This window comes from Theropithecus gelada, chromosome 19 (assembly GCF_003255815.1).
Source record: "Theropithecus gelada isolate Dixy chromosome 19, Tgel_1.0, whole genome shotgun sequence".
NCBI classification, from domain to species: Eukaryota; Metazoa; Chordata; class Mammalia; order Primates; family Cercopithecidae; genus Theropithecus; species Theropithecus gelada.
The window spans coordinates 51,201,680-51,223,687 of NC_037687.1; the positions used below are offsets into that span (position 1 = coordinate 51,201,680).

A 22,008-nucleotide genomic window follows, 5' to 3' on the forward strand; every position below is an offset into this window, starting at 1 on the left:
AAACCACAGTCAAATCCTCAAAGGAAAAAATGATAAGAAATCAAAACGCCCCATCTAAATGATAGCACATTTGAAAAATAAAGCGTCAACTTTCTCAGATGAGAAACAATCAGCACAAGAACTCCAGTAATACAAAAAGCCAGAGTGTTTTGTCACCTCCAAAGTATCTTACTAGCTCCCAAGAAATGGATTCTAACCAGAAAGAAATGTCTGAAATGACAGAAATATAATTCAGAGTATGGGTGGCAAAGAAACTCAACAAGATCTAAGAGAAAATTGAAATCCAACACAAAGGAAACAGAAAAGTGATTCAAGATTTGAAAGACAATGTAGTTATGTTATGAAATAAACAGAACTTCTGGAATTGAAAATTTTAAAAATTCACTACAGGAATTTCAAACTATATTGGAAACCTTAGCAACAGAATAGACCAAGCAGATGAAAGAATCTCAGAGTTCAAAGATTGGTTCTTTGAATCAACACAGATAAAAATAAAGAAAAAAAAATTAATGAACAAAGCTTTTGAGAAACATGAGATTCTGTAAAGCAATAAAAATCTATGACATATTGGCACTCTTGAGAGAGAAGAAGAGAAAGTAAGCAACTTGGAAAATATATTTGAGAATATAATTCAGGAAAGTTTCCCCAACTTTTCTATAGAGGTCAACATGCAGATATTAGAAATCCAGAGAACTCCTGCAAGATACTATAAAAGACACCTATCCCCAAGGCATATAGACTATCCAAGGTCAGTGTGAAAGAAAAAAAATTTTAAAGTCAGCTAAAGAAAAGGGTCATGTTAACTATGAAGGGAAACCCAGCAGATGAACAGCAGACTTCTCAGCAAAAACCTTAAAAGCCAGAATAGATTGAGACCCATATTTAGAATCCTTAAAGAAAAGAAATGCCAGCCAAGAATTTTATATGCCAACAAACTAAGCTTCATAAAGCAGAAATAAAGTCTTTCCCAGACAAGCAATAGCTAAGGGAATCTATGACCACCAGACAAGGCTTACAAGAGATGCTTAAGGAAGTTCTAAACATGGAAATAAAAGAACGATACTCACTACCAAACAAACAAACAACAAAAACAAATAAAAACAGCTTCTCACCAAAAAAAGCCCTGGACTACAGCTGAATTCTACCTGACACATAAAAGACAGTTAGTACCAATCACACTGAAACTATTCAAACAAAATTGAAGAGGAGGGATTCTTTCCTAAAACATTCCATGAAACCAGTATCATCTTGATACCAAAATCTGGCAAAGACACAACCAAAAAATAAAACTACACGCCAATATCCCTGATGAACATACATTCAAAAATCCTCAACAAAATACTAGCAAACTAAATCTAGCAACACATCAGAAACTTAGTTCACACATGATCAAATGGGCTTTACTTCTGGAATGCAAGATTAGTTTAACATATGCAAATTAACAAATGTGATTCAACCTATAAACAGAAATAAAAACAAAAACTACAGGATTATCTAATAGATGCAGGAAAAGCATTCAATAAAATTCAGCATTTGTTTATGATAAAAACCCTCAAATAACTAGGCATAAAAGTAATATGTATCAAAATAATAAGAGCCATCTATGATAAAGCAACAGCCAACATCATATTGAATGGCCAAAAGCTGGGCCATTTCCCCTAGGAACTGGAACACAACAGGGATATTCAGTTTCACCACTTTTATTCAGCACAGTACTTGATGTCCTAGCCAGAGCAATAAGGAAAGAGAAAGAAGTAAAAGGCATTAAAATAGGAAAAGAAGTAGTCATGGTCTCTCTCTTTACTGATGATATAACCCTGTACCTAAAAAAAAACAAAGACTCCACCAAAAGATCTCTAGACTCAATGAATGACTTCAGTAAAGTTTCAGGATACAAAATCAACATACAAACGTCAGTAGCATTTCTATACACTAATAATGTTCAAGCCGATTACCAAGTAAAGACTGAAATCTTATTTACAATAGCCACAAAAAAATAAAATACCTAGGAATATATCTAACCAAGAAAGTGAAAGATCTCTACAAGGAGAATTACGAAACATTGCTGAAAGAAAGTATAAATGACACAAACAAATGGAAAACATTCCATACTCATGGATTGGAAAAATTGGTATCATTAAAATAGCCATACTTCCCAAAGCAGCCTACAAATTCAATGCTATTCCTATCAAATTACCAACTTCACTTTCCACAAAACTAGGAAAAACTATTCTAAATTTCATGTGGAACCAAAGTACCTGAGTACCCAAAGCAATCCTAAGCAAAAAGAACAAGGCCAGAGGCATTGCATCACCTGATTTCAAACTACTGCAAGGCTACAGTAATCAAAAATGTATGTTACTGATACTAAATTGATGCATAGACTAATGAAACAGAATAGAGAATTCAGAAATAAAGATGCACACCTACAATCAACTGATCTTCAACAAAGGTAACAACGACAATAGCAACAACAAAGTAATGGGTAGGGATACCTTATTCAATATATGATGCTGGGAAAACTGTCTGACTATAGGCAGAAGAATGAAACTAGACCTCTATCTATTGCCACATATAACAATGAGCTAAAGATGTATTAAAGACTAAATGTAAGATCTCAAACTATAAAATTCCTAGAGAAAACTTTTGAAAAACACTCTCTGGACATTGGCCTGGGCAAAGAAATTATGACTAAGTCCTCAAAAGCAAATGTAACAAAAACAAAAATGGACAGTTGGGACCTAATTAAACTAAAGAGTTTCTGCACAGCAAAATAAACTATTAACCGAAAATACAGAATGCCAAAAATATTTGTAAACTATGCATCCAACAAATAACTGTATCCAGTATCTATAAGGAACTTAAATGAATCAGCAACAACAAATACCACCCCATTGAAAAGTGAGCAAAGGACGTGAACATGAACAGACACTTCTCAAAAGAAGACATACATGTGGCCAACAAGCCTATGAAAAAAATGCTCAGTATTACTAATCATCAGAAAAATGCAAATCAAAATCACCATGAGAGACCATCTCATTCCAATCAAAATGCTATTAATTAAAAAGTCACAAAATAACAGATGTTGGCATGGTTGCTAAAAAAAAAAAAAAAAAAAAATAACACTTGTCCACTGTTGGTAGGGATGTTTGTTTGGCCACTTTGGGAAACAGTTTAGAGATTTCTCAAAGGACTAAACATAAAACAATCATTCAACCCAGCAGTCCTATTATTGGGTATATACCCAAAGGAGAAGAAATCATTCTACCTAAGACACCTGCACTCGTATGTTCATGCAGCACTGTTCACAATAGGAAAGACATGGAATCAACCGAGGTGCCTATCAGTGGCAAACTGGATGAAGAAAATGTACCACATATATACCATGGAATACTACACAGCAATAAAAAAGAATGAACTCATCCCCTTTGCAGCGGTATGAATGCAACTGGAGGCCATTATCCTACGCAAACTAATGCAGAAATAGAAATGCATATATTGCATGTTCTCACTTGTAAGTGGGAGCTAAACACTGGGTTTACCTGGACATAAAGATGAGAACAGTAGACCCTGGTGACTCCAAAAAGTGGAAGAAAAGGAAGAGGGCAAAGGCTGAAAAACTACCTATTGGGTACTGATATGGTTTGGCTCTGTGTCCCCATCCAAAACCCATATGGAATTGTAATCTCCATGTGTCAAGAGAGGGACCTGGTGGGAGGTGATTGGATCATAGGGGCAGATTTCCCTTTTGCTGTTGTCATGATAGTGTGTCCTCACAAGATCTGGTTGTTTAAAAGTATTTGCTTCTGCTGCTTCTGCTTCTGCTTCTGCTGCTGCTTCTGCTTCTGCTTCTGCTGCTGCTGCTTCTGCTGCTGCTGCTGCTTCTTTCTTCTTTCTTCTTCTTTCTCCTTCTCCTTCTCCTTTTTCCCCCCTCTCTCCTTCTCTCTGTCTCTCCTGCCACCATGTAAGATGTGATTTGCTTCCCCTTCGCCTTCCTCCATGATTGTAAGTTTCCTGAGGCCTCCCCAGTCATACGGAACTGTGAGTCAAGTAAACTTCTTTTCTTTAAAAATTACCCAGTCTCAAGTGGTTATTTATAGCAGTGTGAAAATGGAAAAATACAGGTACTATGTTCACTATTTGGGTGTTAGGATCAATAGAAACCCAAACCTCAGCATCATGTAATATGTCCTTGCAAGTATCCCACATCTGTACCCTTGAATCTAAAATTTAAAAGATAAAGGACACACACACACACAGAAAGAAACAGTATTAATTTAGTTTTTCCCTTTACTAAATTGGTCCTAGTGGTAGGTGCCTGCAACGCAGTGAGGAACATGACACATTTCTTGCCTTCAAAGAGTGCACAGCCTCTGTGACAATGCACCATGCAGACTAGGTCTTAGATGTCTCAAACTAGTGGTCTGCAGATAGGTTTTATTTGGCAGGGATACTGTTTGAATTTTTAAAAACTAGATGTTAACATTTTAATACGGAAATTGTCTGATTACATTTAGCTTTATGGCTTCTCTTGGAAGGCCCACGTGGCAACACTGGCTCATCTCCTGCCCACTGGAGAAACAGCAGCACTCACTTCTCTGCTTTGTGTCTTTGATCTAGACTTTGGATAGTTTGAGACCTCTAGACCAGAAGCAGCAAGAGGGGAGCAGTCAATTCTGAAGGGCTGGGGCAGGTGGAGGCTTGACTGTGACTTCCTATATGCTGCCCCAGCAACCCTAGGGGACATGGTGGCAGCCCACACAGGCTGTGGTTGGGGAGTGGGATGTGGTGAGAGACATCTGAACTGGAAGATGTGCTGTGCTTAGGTGTGGCTTTGCAGCATAGTGGAGGTGGAGGTGGAGGTGAACCACAGGTAAGAACCCCAGGTCACGTTTTCCAGCAGGAATATGAAAATTGAAACAGCCTCAGGAGAGACGTGAGTTCTGAAGGCCCTTGCATCAAATGTGAATGATGTCACTCGGGGACTGTGGATCTTGTCGAACACAGATTCTGATCCAGCAGCTCTGGAGACAGGTCAGGGAGGGAGGGAGGGGCTCTGTATTTCTAACAAGCTCCTGGTCCCTGGACTACACTTTCAGTAGTCGGGGCTTGGAACAGAAATCACAATCTGGTGGGCCATGGGCCAATTTGGCCCGGGAAGTAAAGTTTTTCTGGCTTACATGATATTTAACTTTTAAAAAAAAGTAGTTGCTAACAGTTTAAAGCCAAGTGTTTTGCATAAAATCTGAATTTGTTCCCCTTCATTTTCTGTCACATCATTGAATTTTTTTTTTTTGCATTTTTTATAACTGAAATTTGCTTGTGAATTGATTTTTTTTAAACCTTTTCATCATGTATTTCCACTAGGCTGTAAATTCTGTGCAGACTAGGACATTGGCTGTCTTATTTGCCCTGTTACCCTAGAATGTAGAACAATGTCTGACACACAGTCTATACTATATATATTTATTATTGGACAAATGAATGAGCAAATCTACTTTCTTGCATAAATCACCATAACCTGCACTAGGCCTTCTCTAGTATATGCCCTGGGAATCACCTAGGCTTAGAGAATCTGAGAGGCAGGAAGAAAAACAAGGACAGGAAAGAGTACAGTAGTGCCCCTTTATCCTTGGGGACACTACTGTACTCCCACTATGCTGTTCCAAGACCCCCAGTGAATGCCTGAAGTTACAAGTAGTACCAAACCCTGTATACACTATACTATGCCTTTTTGATCTGATAATTGAGATGGCCACTAAGTGACATTGGGGCCCAGAAACTGATACCCCAAACCACTGTGCTTTGTCATGGTGAGCTGGAGAAGCAGCCTCAAGGTCTCTCTGACCTTCACTATCCCTTCTTCCAATCCTCTGTCTCTCACAAAGCATAGATGAAGTTGTTCTCTGAAGTTCCTTTTTCTGCTTAAAGTCTGACCCACCAAAGAATCTTCTACTTTCTTCACCAAAGAAACCTTGGGTTTCTTCCCTGAATTTTCATTGAATGAATTTATATTGCAGGAAAAAAGACTGGAGTTTTTCAATACCCTTGGACAGACTTTTGTCATAAACCATTGCCTGCTCTGTGGGCTCAACAGATTTCGTCCCAGGTCATTGTATGTTCTTTAAGCCCATGGTACTCTCCCCACAAATAATTTACTACCCCCCAATCATCTATACTTCCTCACCTCCCTTTGCCCTAAGAAGAAGGGTGTACAACCATCTCTACCCCACTGCGTGGTGCGGTCATCCTGTGTAATATCCCCAGCCCTGTGCACGTGAATACATTTGTATGCCTTTTCTCTTATTAATCTGCCTTTTGTTGGTTGATTTTCAGCAAACCTTCAAGGGTGAAGGAGAAGTTTTCCTTCGGCCGTGACAGTGACTACCAGATGGGTAGTGTATATACAGTGTGGGCACTTCTGGACAAAGGAATGAGTCTTGCTACTCAGAACAGCTCACAATTTGAAACTTATAACTTATTTCTGGAATTTTTTATTCAATCATTTCAGACCACAGTTGACCCAGGTACTACTGTGGTCAGAGAACTAGAATGGAGATCAAGCGAGAGGACACAGAGGGCAAGGGAGGAAAGAGCACAGGGGTGGGTGGTCAGCCACGTCAGTGCTGTGGGGTGGAGGTTGGGGGCCTCAGGAGGGGCTGCTGGCCTTCAAGAAAGCAGGAGAGGGAGGCACTGTACTGAAAAGTTTGGGGCTACCAAGAAGGGAAGCAAGAGGACAGTTTCTCAAGGTTGAAATTGGGCTTTGGGAAGGTTTTAGGGGGAGCGCAGGTATTTGTGAGCCCATGTTTAAACAGAGGGTAAGGACCTAGTAGTGATAAAAAGAGCAAAGATATAAAAAAGTCAGAATAGCAGTAGGTGATGTCCACCTTAGGGCAAGTAGAAGGTTGTACTAGGCTACAAGGGAAGAGATTGAAAAGGAGGAAGAAGAAAAATACTTTCTTTAGGATATGGAGGAGCAGGGAAAGAAAACTCCCAAGAAATATGTGCGTTTAACAGGTCACCACTTAGGGAGACACTCTAAAAACCTCTGATAGAATCTGAACAAGTAGTGAATATGTGGTGACACAGGTTTGGAAATGAGAAAGGCTGTGTCTAGGAAATGTATCCCATGTAATCAATAGTTTCTCCTTAATGGAGTTTGCAATAGCATTGGTATTTTGTCTGACCCTGTTGCTTCCTGTTTCTTTCAAATAATTTTCTAGAAGCACTGGTTTGAGTAATACCTCGATGTTTGAAGAAATATTTGGTAATTGAATAAGAAGTGAGCTGTGTTGTCTCCAGTGATAATGAAAATGGGTAAGGAGAAGTGCTGCCACTTGTGAGGTTTATGGGCGGGAGGGTTAAAGGGAAAAATTATGAAAAAGCTACCTTAGTCCTCCAGCCCCGTTGTTAGTCCTCATTTTATTGTTTTCTGTGTTTTCACCTTATGGTGCTCAATAAATATTTGTTCAGTGAACAAATAAATGCAAGGTCAGACTCCGCACACAAGTCAGAGAAATCTTGTTTCCTGGCAAAGCTAGCCGAATTAAGTGCAGGTTTCCACAATCACCTCTCCTGGCTCCGTTTTATTTCAGCTGTAGGGGATCTGAGAGACTGTAGCCCAGGTTTTCCTTCCAAGCAGTAAGTGAAAATGTTTCCCTATGACAAGGCTGCACTGGGTGTCATGTCTAGGCTCCCGGCCTCCTGTGGACTCACCCTGCCTGGTGTCCTGGTGACATGGGCTATCTCAGGCTCCTCTCATCAGCCTGGCAGTGAGGGCCTGGCAGAGACACTAAAGGGTTTCTTCTGTAGTCTGTCAGCTTTCGCCTCCTGGCTTTACCTAGTTAGACTGGAGAAGTCACTTCAATTCTCCAATTAGTTCTCTGTAAAATGGGTATAATAATAGTTCCTCTCTCACGGGATGGTTTTTGAAGATTAAATAAGATAATTCAGATAAAGCATGCAGGAGGGTGTCTCGCACACAGTACTCAGTAAATGTTAGCCATTATTATTGGAAGCTACAGCTGCCTTTGATCAATAATAAAAAAATACTACATTTGACATTCTTTGAAAATACACTGTGCGTGTGCGTGTGTGTGTTGAGAGGAAAGAGAGAGAGAGAGTGAGAGACTGATTTTGGTGGTGGAATTTTCTGGCCATGGGGGCGGGGGGGGGGGCAGCATCCTGGCACAGGTGAGGTGAGCCTGAAAGGGGAAATGATTTGCCCAAGGCAGTGCCCCTAAGAATGGCCAAAGCCCGTCTAAACACCATGTCTTCTGACTCTCAATCCAGTGTATTTCCCACTCTCCCTCATTCCAGGCATGGCTTACTCGTTTTTCAAAAATCATCTCCAATGATGTCCCCGTTCAACTTCCCTCCCGTTGGTCCCGCGCAGCCCCACGCCAGAGCTTGAGCGAGAGCAGCAGTCCGCCTGCCGGGAGGGGGCGCTCGGCGGGGGCGGCGGGGCGGGGCTCTCACGGGTACGAGCTCGGCCGCCCGTCCAATCAGAGGCGCCGCACCGTCGCGTCACTGTCCGGGGGACTGTCCGCGGGAATTTGAAGTGGCTGACTGGGCTGCCGGGAGACGGAGGCTCGGGGTCGCGTGCACCTGGGCGGCCGGGGAGGTGCCAGTGCCCGGGAGGAAGGTGAGCGCCCGCCGGGCTGGGCCAGGAGCCGCTCTCGAGCGAGGCCTGGGCGTCGGGACCCTCGTGGGGCGCCCGGGCCGGGGCCTTGGGACCCGGCGGGCCAGGACGTCGGGGTCGGGAAGGACCCGGGGCGGGGCTTCTCTCTCTGTCTCAGCTTCCCCGAGACTGCAGGGAGCGGGCTGCGTCAGGTACTCCCCACCTGGGTGGGCTTCAAGGAACTGCCGCGAGCTGTGGAGCAATGGCTCCGCTTTTCCAGCTCCATCTCCGCGGAGATCCGAGCCATTCGCTCTCCCGAAGAAAAAGGCAGCTGGAACCCTGAGCCCACGCAGCTGTCCTGATCGGCCAGGGCAGAGCGACCCCAAGTCTGACGAGCAGCCTACGGACAGGGTCCAGAAATGGAACGGGGTCCCCTCGTTCTCGGTCCTTTCTGCCTCTTCCTCAGGCAGATTCCTCCTCCCCCGCCCCGCCCCCCGACATTTTAAACTGGGTCACGTTTTTTACTTTTAACACGTTCAGTTGTATCGTGTAGTGGAAAGAGCCGCCGCGAAGTGAGAAGACGTAAGTGTGATTTAATTCCACCACTGACCCACCTTTCCAACTAGCAAAAGTCTCCGGGCCGCAGTTTTCCCATCTAAAGACGGAGCCAGTGACTGTTCTTGTGGTGAAGACGCAGTGAAACAGTGTGCGAAGCGGAATATTTTTAAAGTGGCTGTAAAGAAAGAAAAATTCTAAATAATATCACCTATGTGGAAAATAAAACAGAACTGAGAGAAAAAGCAGCGCGGTGGTTGCTAGGGCCTGCAAGTGGGTGAAATGGGGAAGATGCGGGTCAAAGGGTACAAAGTTGAGTAAGTTCTGGGGATCTAGTGTGCAGCTTAGTAACTGTAGTTAATGACACTAATGTGTACTTGAAATTTGCCGAGAATGAAACAAGTGTTCTCAGCACACAAATGCAAGGTGATGGAAATGTTAATTTGCTTTATGGTGGCAATCGTTTCATAATGTATATCAAAACATCACATTGTACACCTTAGATTATACAATATTTTTATTCGGTAAAGCTGGAAAAACAAAATGGCTGTAAAGAGTGGTGCTGAAGTAAGGTATATTTAACACATATACATATATACTGTGGAATTGGCACTGTAGTAAATGGTTAATAAGTAATTTATTTAATTCTCTTAATTGAAGTAGGCATACTATTTTTATCTTCTCTTTATAGGCAAGAAAACTTGAGGCACAGACAGATTGTCACACAGCCAGTGAGGTGTTGATGCCCTCTAAGGCTCATGCGCGTCAGTGTTTGTGAACAGTAGTAGACCCTTGCCTGCTTTGATCATCTCATCTGTGGGATCAGGTAATTCTAGAGGCCTGAGCCGGGACAAAGGAATGGAAGGAAGGAGAAAGGGAAAGGAGAAAATCAAAGGTGGTGGGGGAAGAAAGACTGCTGCTAATTACCGTCTCAGACACCTTCCTTGAAACCGCCTTCAGAAACTACTCTGCCAGTCTAAGTGCTACCCTCAGCATTGCTTATTTAATAGTCATTTCGTTCTTTTAAAAACATCTTATTACACAGAATTAGATATGCCACTGGCTGAATCATGCCTTATGAAACATAATTACATACAGCCCAAACCTAATGTGATTTGCATTTTCTGATCTTTTCCTTAGACACAGTCATTGAAATTAATGAGGAGGAACCTAGTAGTAGTCTTAGTGAAGTAAACCTTATGCATTATTAAGAATCTCTCATCCCTGTTTATTGAGGAGCCATTGGCAGACTGATATTGTAGAAAATAAAGAGGTTTCAACCCATTGGAGAGGGAGTATAGGAAATCAGCTCTCTCTTTTAATGCTGCTTTATGGCAGTGTTTGGGAGGGAAAAAAAATAACAGATACTTGACTTTTATAACTTGCTAACTATAGTAAAGATCCCTAGAAGAACTTAGGTGGTTTCCACTGGATTAAAAAACAACGTTATTTCTCTGCTTTCCCCCAAATCCCCACATAACAACAAAAACCTAACTTGTGAAAGGTCTTAAGCTCTTCCTGTTTTTAAGTAGAACTTGGATTTTGAGATATTTTTAAGTTTGTAAAGCTGTTTCTTCTGACAATAATAGAGATAAAAGTAGAGCATTCATACTCAAATCCTTGTTGGTTTGGAATTTCAAGCAAGGACGTGAAGACAGAAGCACTCTACGAGCACTGGAAGTATCTGGGATACTTATGCCTGCTTATTTTTTGTGGTTTTTAAGGTTTCTTTCAAAATGAAGATTCACTCAGTGGTTGTAGCTGTCTTGATAAGCCAGGTTCTAGTTTACGAAGTTTTATTCCAGAAGGAAAAAAGCCACTTCACCTAGAAATCTTCCAAACAAATCAACTTTTGCTCTGTGAGTAATCCAGGCTATCAAGACTACATTTTAGGTGAGTAGGTTCTCTTTTTTGTTTCTTTTCTGGGTTTTTTTTTTTTTTTTTGGTGATAGTCTTGCTCTGTCACCTAGGCTGGAGGGCAGTGGCATGATCTTGGCTCACTGCAACCTCTTGCTTCTCAGCTCAAGCCATCCTCCCACCTCAGCCGCTTGAGCAGCTGGGACTACAGGCATGCACCACTGCACCTGGCTAATTTTTTATTTTTTCTAGAGAGAGGGTTTTGCCATATTGCCCAGGCTGGTCTCGAACTCCTAAGCTCTAGTGATCTGCCCACCTAGGCCTCCCAAAGTGCTGGGATTACAGGCGTGAGCCACTGTGCCTGGCCTTTTTTGCCTCTTTTATCTTTTTAGTTTATAAGTAGATTGCATATCTCAGTCCCTCAGATTGCCAGTTGTTGGTTCTGAGAAAATGGATTTAAGTGGATTTATTAACTTTCCTCTGCTTTCTGCATTCTCACTTCTTACTGTGTTTAATTTGTTTGTAGCTGACGGCAAGGCCTCTGAGGCATGGAAATTCACAGCTGAGTTCTTGGAGAAGGTCCTTGAGCCATCTGGATGGCGTGCAGTCTGGCACATAATGTGCTCAAGGTGCTGCTTGAGGTGAAGTTAATTTTGTTGTTAAGACATTTGTCTCAAGCTATAAGCACTTTACTTCAGACTCTTAGAGCCAAAGTGCTTATTTTTAATTAAAGTTTATGAGCTGATTGAAATAGCATGTTTTTCACATCTAATTGCCATGGTGTAGGAAGTGTTCCGCAAATTTTAAAGGCAATTGAGGAGGAGCTACCAGGGAATTAAAGTGGCTTAAGTTTCAGTGTCCTTTGACAAGGGGAACTGGATTATAAACCTATGAAGTGGAGGAAGTATTTGAGATCGTTTAAAAAATGAGGAGGCCTAATTATGAAGTCAACAGTTTCCATTAATTTTTTACCTTCTGAATTGTAGCCCATTAAGTGGCTCAAACCAAAGAGGCATTTTAAAACTATCCCATTTTTGCCTAGTAAATTTGTAGATATGTGGTTAATCTCTTGATAATGTGTCTCATTGCAGAAAGTGAAAACAATCTTATTTTTTCAACTGACTGGGCCTTTTACATTAAATTTGCACTCCAGTTACAGCTGTGAGTTTTTCACAGTGTTTGTTAACTGAACCACAAAAAGCCCTGTTAAGCTAAAATGTTAAACCAAGGAGTGTGAATACACGATTTTTTTGCAGCTCTTTTAGTAAATGGCATTGCATACTGCAGTGATTATGAACGAGGCAGTGGGTTGCAGCTCTTCCTTGTGAGTTTTTAAATTTTGGATTATGCCAATATCTTCAGTTGAAGTTCAGGCCTTTTCATTGGGTTATGATAGTGCCCGCCCCTCCTGCCCTCGTCACTTCTCTAAAAGCAGTCAAAGTCATTGTTTTAAAAGAAGTGTGCAGTTTCTCTGCTTAAAACTACTAATGCATTGCATTTACCAAGGGCTCCGTGTTGGCTTTATGGCTTCTCATTGTGCTGGAGAACGTGTAAAATCCAAGCGCCTGATGCTCTATGTGTCCTGGTCTTTTTGCCTTTCCCACCTTATCTCCTACTGTTTCTCCCCCGCTCCCAATTTCCTCCCTTTGGCTCTAGCAAGAAGGACTACCTTTCTGCTCTTTCAGTGGCCAAGCCCATCTCTGCCACAGGGCTTTTGCATCTTCCGTGCTCTTTAGATGGCTGCTTCCTTTTCATTCTCAGCTCAGAGGTGACTTCTCCTGGCCATACCAGCAAAACCAGATCACCACCCTGCTAGTTACTCTCTGTCACCTACTCATCACTATCTTGTTTATTTACTCTCTTGATTACAATGTAAGTTCCATGAGACTAAAAGCTAGGCCTCTGTTGTTTATCCTTTATGGAAGGATAGGCTTCCATAATGGAAGAAGAATCCCTGCCCCTATTGCATGCTTTTAAAAAATCACTCTGTTAGTAGTGTTTTATACGTGGAGCTTAATTTTGATTTCCACATGTTAAGTCACATTATTTTACATTTTAGGTGACAGATATGGCCATTTCAGCCTTGAAGGCAGTGGTGCAGCTTGCTGAGCCATACCTCTGTGAATCTTGAGCAAGCACTTTCACCTTGGAGTGTATGAGAGCTCCTCGAGCTGAAGGAACATCAGTTGCCCTTGCAGGAGCTGGGTGGTGTTTGATGATTCTGGAGTGTTTGACTAGACAGCACTTGCAACTGAGCATGTCAGGTATGAAGGTAAGTTGATAAAAATCACTTTGTGGCCAGAAACTTTGGATGAATTGAAGTAATTCTGGTCTGTGTTAGACCCAGCTTTAAAATTCAAACTGTAAACTTGGTCATGGCAGTAGTTTAAAATATTCATTGATAGGATAATCTTTTTTAAGCTAAAAAAAAAAAGTTTTAAATCATTTGGGATAATTTCAAACTCACAGAAAAGTTAACAAAAATAGTACAGTACAAAGCATTCCTGTTTGTCTTTTACCTAGTACCCAAATGTTAACAGAAGGTAGGGGATTTTAATTTGGTTTGTGTAAATTTAGAAACTGACTTAAAAGTTACGGATGCTAAGGCTTATGGTTGGTATATTTGAGTCTAAAAGGACAGAAAGAGGAAAGGAAAGAAAGTGAAGAAGTTTGTATACCATGATGATGATGTATGCACTCATTAAACTAATACACATTTTCTTCAAGGAGGTATCTGGTCAGAGAAGGTGTTTTCTGAGGCTGCTTCCCAGATCCCTAGGGGATATGTTCCTGCCATTCAGCCTTTTTGGCAGTTATTTCCCCTTGTACAAGCAGGCCCTTTGTCCCTTACCTGAGAAAGAAGGCCCACACCTGGATTCATATTAATAGGTATGATTTAAAATTTTTTTCAGATAAATCTTCTATCAGATAGTGCCTGATACAGATAATTCTTTTGGATTTTCTATATATAAGTATATTCACTGAAGAAGCCTACTTTTAGCCATGTAAAAATGGACTTATATTCTTCTAGTAACTGGAAGACTGGCTAATGCAATGATCATAATGTTAATAATGTTGCTTGGTGTTTTGTAGTTTTGAAAGTACTTTCCTGTTTCTATACCATTAGTCAGCTAACCAGGTTTTGCTAAGCTTAGTTTACATACTTGATAAAGAAGCAGAGTGCCTCAGACGCCACTTCCGACATCTTATGGACAATCTCTAATTTCATGCAAGAACATTTAACCCTGGGTGTTCAGTATTAAGCCAAGCAATATAAATCTAAAGAACTGGTTTCTGTCCAGGACCAAAAGAACTCCCTTATGTTTCTCTTGCTTTAAAATAGTCTGTCAGTCGAAGCATTTGAAGGTGAAGGGATAACTGATGAGTTTAGGAAATTAGAGAGGGTGCCAATCTCTATGGGTATAGAAGTTGGTAGAAAGACAAGTACCTGGAACTGGTAAGAGTTCCTGTTAAGGAAGAGGAGCCTGATTTTTTGTTTTGTTTTGTTTTTTGTTTTTTGAGATGGAGTCTTTGCTCTGTCACCCAGGCTGGAGTTCAGTGGCGTGGTCTCAGCTCACTGCAAGCTCTGCCTCCTGGGTTCACGCCATTCTCCTGCCTCAGCCTCCCGAGTAGCTGGGACTACAGGTGCCCGCTACCATGCCCAGCTAATTTTTTGTATTTTTAGTAGAGACGGGGTTTCACCGTGTTAGCCGGGTGGTCTGGATCTCCTGACCTTGTGATCCGCCTGTCTCGGCCTCCCAAAGTGCTGGGATTACAGGCGTGAGCCACCAGGCCTGGCCAAGAGGAGCCTGATTACATTTACTCTCCATGTTGAGGACTCAGATTCTGGTCAGTGACTAGAGAAGGTCAAATTATGAGGGTTTTCATTTGCCCATTGATTCAGTAAGTGTGGAGTGCTGGGGTCTCAGTTGAGGGTGGGTATGACTGGTGCACAAAACCAACACCTTTGTCGGGGAGCTGCCAGTCTACAGGTGGGAGGTGAAGCTGTATAGAATAATCACATAAGAATGCAGATGCGATTGGAAGGAGGCGTGAGCACCATGAAGAATTTCAGAGTGTCCTAAGACTGGGTCAGGTTGCCGTTCTGTGCTTATTTCTGGAGGAAATGACATTCGAATTTGGGTCTAAAAGGTGAAAGAAGTGGCAGGTGAAAGGGGTGGCGGAGATGGGGGAACAGGTTCAGGAACTCAGTGGGTTTAAGGAGCTGCAAGGTCAATGTGGCCAGAACATAGTGCTGGGAGAGGCGTAGGAAGTCAGGGTAGAGAGGTTGGCAGGGCTCAGACAGTGCAGGGCTCTGTCAACCAGTGAATCATTTTGTAAGAGCATGAGAAACCATTGAGGGGTTTTTATTTTGGGGTGAATATGACTTGCTTTGTGTTTTTAAAGGTTCATTCTGGCTGCTGTGTGGAAAACAAATGGAGGGAGATGGAATAGGGAGGTGGGGATACGGAAGGGTCTAGAGTGAGGATATGGAGAAATCTAGAGTGGGGTTATGGAGGGGTCCAGAGTGGGGATGTGGAGGGGTCTAGAGTGGGAATGTGCAGGAGTCTAGAATGGGGATATGGAGGGGTCTAGAGTGGGGATATGGCGGGGTCTAGAGTAGGGATAGGGCGGGATCTAGAGTGGGGATATGGAGGGTTCTAGAGTAAGGATATGGAGGGGTCTAGAGTGGGGGATATAGAGCGGTCTAGAGTGGGGGATATGGAGCGGTCTAGAGTGGGGATATGGAGGGGTCTAGAGTGGAGATATGGGAGGTTGTGGGGAATATGGAGAGGTCCAGAGTGGGGATATGGAGAGGTCTAAAATGGGGATATGGAGAGGTCTAGAATGGGGACACAGAAGGATCTAGAGTGGGGATATGGAGGGATCTAGAGTGGGGATATGGAGGGGTCTAGAGTGGGGCAGAAGCTTATTGAGAAAGTAGAATAGCTGCGCCTTGGTGGTCAAGTGGTTATGGGGGATGAGACATAAGTGGATGTGGAAGTCAAGGCTGATACCCATGTTTCTGGCTTAAAGGAATAAAGACTGGGGAGGTGCAGATATGAATGATGTGTAAGTGCCCGGCATGGTACTGGTGAGGAGGATATCTGAGCTGAGTTGTGGGATGTAAATACAAGCTTACCAGGTGGAGAAGGAAGACACTTCCGGCAGCCTGACCAGCATGTTACATGGAGGTTTGAAAGAGCTTGTGAAATTGAGAGTTTACCCACAAGGGCTCTGAGGCAAGAGAGGTAATTGGAGTTAAATTATGAATCCATGTTATATTACCACGTTTAGGATTTCATTTTAAGGGCAACAAAGAGCTGGCAGAGGTTTTTTTGAATTGAGTAAAGGCATGCTTAGATTCATTAAAAAAAAAAAAAATAGACTCTAGAGGGTGAAGAAACTGACAGCCCAATCCATAAGAATTAAAAGATAGCTGGCTTCATTTTTAGTGCTCCTTTCTTTTCACACAGAACTTTTCAAAAGAGTTATATATAGTCACAGACAGACGGTCTGTACTTCTTGGCATCCCCCTAACACTTCTAGTCTAACTTCACCATGAAAATTGTGCTCAAGATTACCAAAGACTTCCATGTTCTCAAATCCAGTTGACACTTCTCTGATCTCATCCTGCTTGACCTTTTGACTGCATTCTAGGTATTTGATCACTACTTCTATCTTTTTTTTTTTATTTTTAATTTTTGCGGGTACATAGTAGGTTTATATATTTATGGGTTACATGAGATGTTTTGATACAGGCATGCAATGTGAAATAATCACCTCATGGAGAATGGTGTATCCTTCTCTTCAAGTGCTTATCCTTTGTGTTATAAACAATCCAATTAGACTCTTTTTGTTCTTCTAAAATGTACAATTATGTTATTATTGACTGTAGTCACTCTGTTGTGCTGTGAACTAATAGTTTCTATTCATTCTTTCTAATTAACCATCACCACCTTCCCCTCACCCCCCCCACTTCCCTTTTAGCCTGTAGTAACCATCTTTCTACCCTCTATCTCTATAAGCTCAATTGTTTTGATTTTTAGATCCCACAAATAAGTGAGAACATGCAATGTTTATATTTCTGTGCCTGGCTTATTTCACTTAACATAATGATCCCCAGTTTCATCTATGTCGTTGCAAATGATTCATTCTTTTTTATGGCTGAATAGTATTCCATTGTGTATAAGTCTCACATGTTCTTTATCCATTCATGTGTTGATGGACACTTAGGTTCCTCAGCTACTGTAAACAGTCCCGCAAATAAATGTAGGAGTTCAGGTATCTTTTCAATATACTGATTTTCCTTCTTTTGGATATATACCCAGGAGCGGGATTGCTGGATGATATGGTAGCTCCATTTTTAGTTTTTCGAGGAACTTCCAAACTGTTCTCCATAGTTATTTTACTAATTTACGTTCTCACCAACAGTGTAGAATGGTTCCCTTTTCTTTTCTTTTCTTTTTTGTTTTGTTTTGTTTTGTTTTGTTTTGTTTTTTTTGAGATGGAGTTTCTTTCCTGTTGCCCAGGCTGTAGTACAATGGCGCCATCTCAGCTCACCACAACCTCCGCCTTCCGGGTTCAAGCGATTCTCCTGCCTCAGCCTCCTGAATAGCTGGGATTATAGGCATGTGCCACCACACCCAGCTAATTTTGTATTTTTACTAGAGACAGGGTTTCTCCATGTTGGTCAGGCTGGTCTCGAACTCCCAACCTCCAGTGTTCCACCCTCCTTGGCCTCCATAAGTGCTGGGATTACAGGCATGAGCCACCGTGCCTGGTGTGGTTCCTTTTAACATCTTTGCCAGCATTTATTATTGCTTGTCTTTTGGATATAAGCCATTTTAACTGGGGTGAGATGATATCTCATTATAGTTTTGATTTGCGTTGCTCTGGTGATCAATGATGTTGAGCACCTTTTCATATGCCTGTTTGCCATTTGTATGTCTTCTTTTGAGAAATGGCTATTCAAATATTTTACCCATTTTTTGATTATTAGATTTTTTCCTATAGAGTTGTTTGCAGCCCCGTGTATATTCTGGTTATTAATTTCTTGTCAGATGGGTAGTTTGCAAATATTTTCTCCCATTCCATGGGTTGTCTCTTCACTTCGTTGATTGTATCCTTTGCTATGAAGAAGCTTTTTAACTTGACTTGATCCTGTCTGTCCATTTCTGCTTTGGTTGTCTGTGCTTGTAGGGTATTACTCAATAAGTTTTTGCCCAGACCAATGTTCTAGAGAAAACCCTAATTTTTTTTGTAGTAGTTTTATAGTGTAAGGGTTTTTTATAATTTGAGGTTTTAGATTTAAGTCTTCATTTTGATTTGATTTGTGTGTATAGCAAGAGATAGGAATCTAGTTTCCTTCTTCTGCATATAGATATCCAGTTTTCCCAGCACCAGTTACTGAAGAAGCTATAGTTTTCCCAGTGTATGTTCTTGGCACCTGTGTGGAACATGAGTTCACTGTATGTGTGGGATTTGTTTTTTGGTTCTCTATTCTTTATCATTGGTCTATGTGTATGTTTTTATGCCAGTCCATGCAGTTTGGTTACTATAGCTCTGTAATATAATTTTAAAGTCAGATAATGTGATTCTTCCAGTTTTATTCTTTTTCCTTATGATAGCATTGAATCTGTAGATTGCTTTGGGTAGTATGGACATTTTAACAAAATTGCTTATTCCATGAACATGGAATATTTTTCCTTTTTTGGTGTTCTCTTTAACTTTTTTCATCACTGTTTGATAGTTTTCATTATAATCTTTCACTTCTTTGGGTAGTTCCTAGGTATTGAATTTTATGTGTAACTATTTTATTTTATTTTATTTATTTTTTATTTTTTTAATTTTTGAGACGGAGTCTTGCTCTGTCGCCCGGGCTGGAGTGCAGTGGCCGGACCTCAGCTCACTGCAAGCTCCGCCTCCTGGGTTTACGCCATTCTCCTGCCTCAGCCTCCCAAGTAGCTGGGACTACAGGCGCCCGCCACCTCGCCTGGCTAGTTTTTTGTATTTTTTAGTAGAGACGGGGTTTCACCATGTTAGCCAGGATGGTCTCGATCTCCTGACCTCGTGATCCGCCCGTCTCGGCCTCCCAAAGTGCTGGGATTACAGGCTCGAGCCACCGCGCCCGGCCCTATGTGTAACTATTTTAAAAGGGGGTACTTAAATTTTTTTTTTCAGATTGTTCACTGTTGTCATAGAAAAATGCTACTGATTTTTATATATTGATTTTGTATTCTGCAACTTGACTGAATTTATCACTTCTAATAGTTTTTGGGTGGAGTCTTTAGGTTTTTTTCAAATATAAGATCACATCATCTGCAAATAAGGATAACTTGACTTCTTCCATTCCAATTTGGATGCCCTTTATATCATTCTCTTTTCTGATTGTTCTAGCTAGGACTTTTAGTACTGTGGTGAATAACAGTAGTGAAAGTGGGCATCCTTGTGTTCCAAATCTTACAGGAAAGACTTTGAGTTCTCCGCATTCAGTATGGTAAGAGCTATGGGTCTGCTGTATATGACGTTTATTATGTTGAGATATGTTCCTTCTGTACCCAGCTTTTTGAGAGTTTTTATCATGAAGGGATGTTGATGAAATGCCTTTTCAGCACCAATTGAAATGATCACATGGTTTTTATCCTTCATTCTGTTGATATCATATGTCACATTGATTTATGTATGTTGAACCATCCTTGCATCCCAGGGATAAATTACATTTGATCATGATGAATGATCTAATATATTAGTGAATTTGGTTTGGTAATGTTGAGAATTTTTGAATCAATATTCATCAGACATATTGGCCTGTAGTTTTCTTTCTTTTTTTTCTTTTCTTTGTTTTGTTTTGTTTTGATGTATCTTTGTCTGATTTTGATATCAGGGTAATACTGGTCTTGTAGAATGAGTTTGGAAGTATTCCCCCCTTCTCTATTTTTTGGAATAGTTTGGGGAGGATTGGTAAAATTCAGCAGTGAAGCCATCAGTCCCGAGCTTTTCTTTACTGGGAGACTTTTTGTTATAGCTTCAACATTGTTACTTCTTGGTCCGTTCAGGTTTTAGATTTCTTCCTGATTCAATCTTGATTGGTTGTATATATCTAGGAATTTGTGCATTTCTTCTAGATTTTCTGATTTATTGGTATATAGTTGCTTATACTATCCACCAGTGATACTAGGAATCAAATTCTTTGAATTTCTACAATATCAGTTGTAGTGTCTCCTTTTTCATTTTTGATTTTATTTATTCTTATCTTTTGTTTTTTTTTTTAGTTCGGGTATGTCAATTTTGTTTAACTTTTTAAAAAACAACCTTTTGTTTCATTGATGTTTTGTATTTTCATTTCAGTTTTATTTATATCTGTGCTGATCTTTATTATTTATTTTCTTATAATTTTGGGTTTGGTTTGCTCCTGCTTTTCTAGTTCTTTAAGATGCATTGTTAGATTATTTATGTGGAGTTCTTCCTCTTTTTGATGTAGGCACTTATAGCTATAAACTTTCTTTTGAGTACTACTTCTACTGTATCTCATAGGTTTTTCTATGTTGTATTTCCATTATCATTTGTTTCAAGAAATTGTTCAATTTTCTTCTTAATTTCTTCATTGACTCACTGGTCATTTAGGCGCATATTGTTTAATTTCCATGTATTTGCATAGTTTCCAAAATTCCTCTTATTGATTTCTAGTTTTATTCTCTTTTGGTCAGAGAAGGTGCTTGATATTATCTCAGTTTTTTTGAATGTTTGAAGACTTGTTTTGATACCTAACATATGACCTATCCTTAAGGAGGATTTGAATAAACTTGCAACCCCCATTTCTTTCTCTACCTGCTCTTTAAGACCAATAACTCTTAGAATTACCCTTTTGAGGCTATTTTCTACATCCTGTAGACATGCTTCATTGTTTTTTCTTTCTTCTGCTCTGAGTGTGTATTTTCCAATAGCTTGTATTCAAGCTCACTATTCTTTCTTCTGCTTGATCAATTCTGGTATTAATGGACACTGTTGCATTCTTCAGTATGCCAATTACATTTTTCAGCTCCATAATTTCTGCTCGATTCTTTTTATTTCAGTCTCTTTGTTAAATTTATCTGATGGAATTCTGCATTTCTTTTCTGTGTTGCCTTGAATTTTCTTGAGTTTTCTCAAAACAGCTATTTTGAATTCTCTGTCTGAAAGGTCAAGTATCGCTGTTTCTTCAGGAAGAGCCCTGGTGCTTTATCTAGTTCATTTGGTGAGGTATTATTTTCCTGGAATGTCTTGATTCTTGTAGGTGTTCATCTGTGTCTGGGCATTGAAGAGTTACTTACTTGTAGTCTTTACTGTCTGGGTTTGTTTGTACTTGTCTTTCTTAGGAAGGCTTTTCAGATATTTGAAGAGACTTGAGTGTTGTGATCTAAGCTGTACCTGCTTTAGGGGGCACTCCAAGTCCAGTAACACTATGGTTCTTGTAGACTCATAGAGGTACTGCCTTTATGGTCTTGGGCAAGATCCAGGATAATTCTCTGGATTACCAGGCAGAGACTCTTGTTCTCTTCCCTTACTTTCTCCCAAGCAGAGTTTCTCTTCTGAGTTGCCTGAAGTTGGGGGTGGAGTGACACAACCACCCCTGTGGCCACCACCACAGTGACTGTACTGGGTCAGACCTGAAGCCAGCACGCCACTGAGTCTCACTCAAGGCCTACTATAACCACATCCTGGCTACTGCCTATGTTTGCTCAAGAACCTGGTGCTTAACAATCAGCAAGTGGCAAAGCCAGCCAGGCCTGTGTCTTTCCCTTCAGGGTGATGAGGTCCCCCAGGCTCCAGATGGATCCAGAGATGTTGTCCTGAAGTCAGGGACTAGAGTCAAAACCTTAGACGTCTGCCTGGTGTTCTGTTGTATTGTGGATGACCTGACACTCAAACCACAAGATACAGTCCTTCTCACACTTCTGTCCCCTTTCCAAAAGCAGAGGAGCCTCACCCCGTAG

General features: G+C 40.9%; 1 pseudogene; it reads left to right on the plus strand.

Annotated features, from left to right (window-relative positions):
* The first annotated feature begins 8,158 nt into the window (after window positions 1-8,158).
* The window catches only part of LOC112611990, a 42,869-nt pseudogene continuing 29,019 nt past the window's right edge, over window positions 8,159-22,008 (plus strand).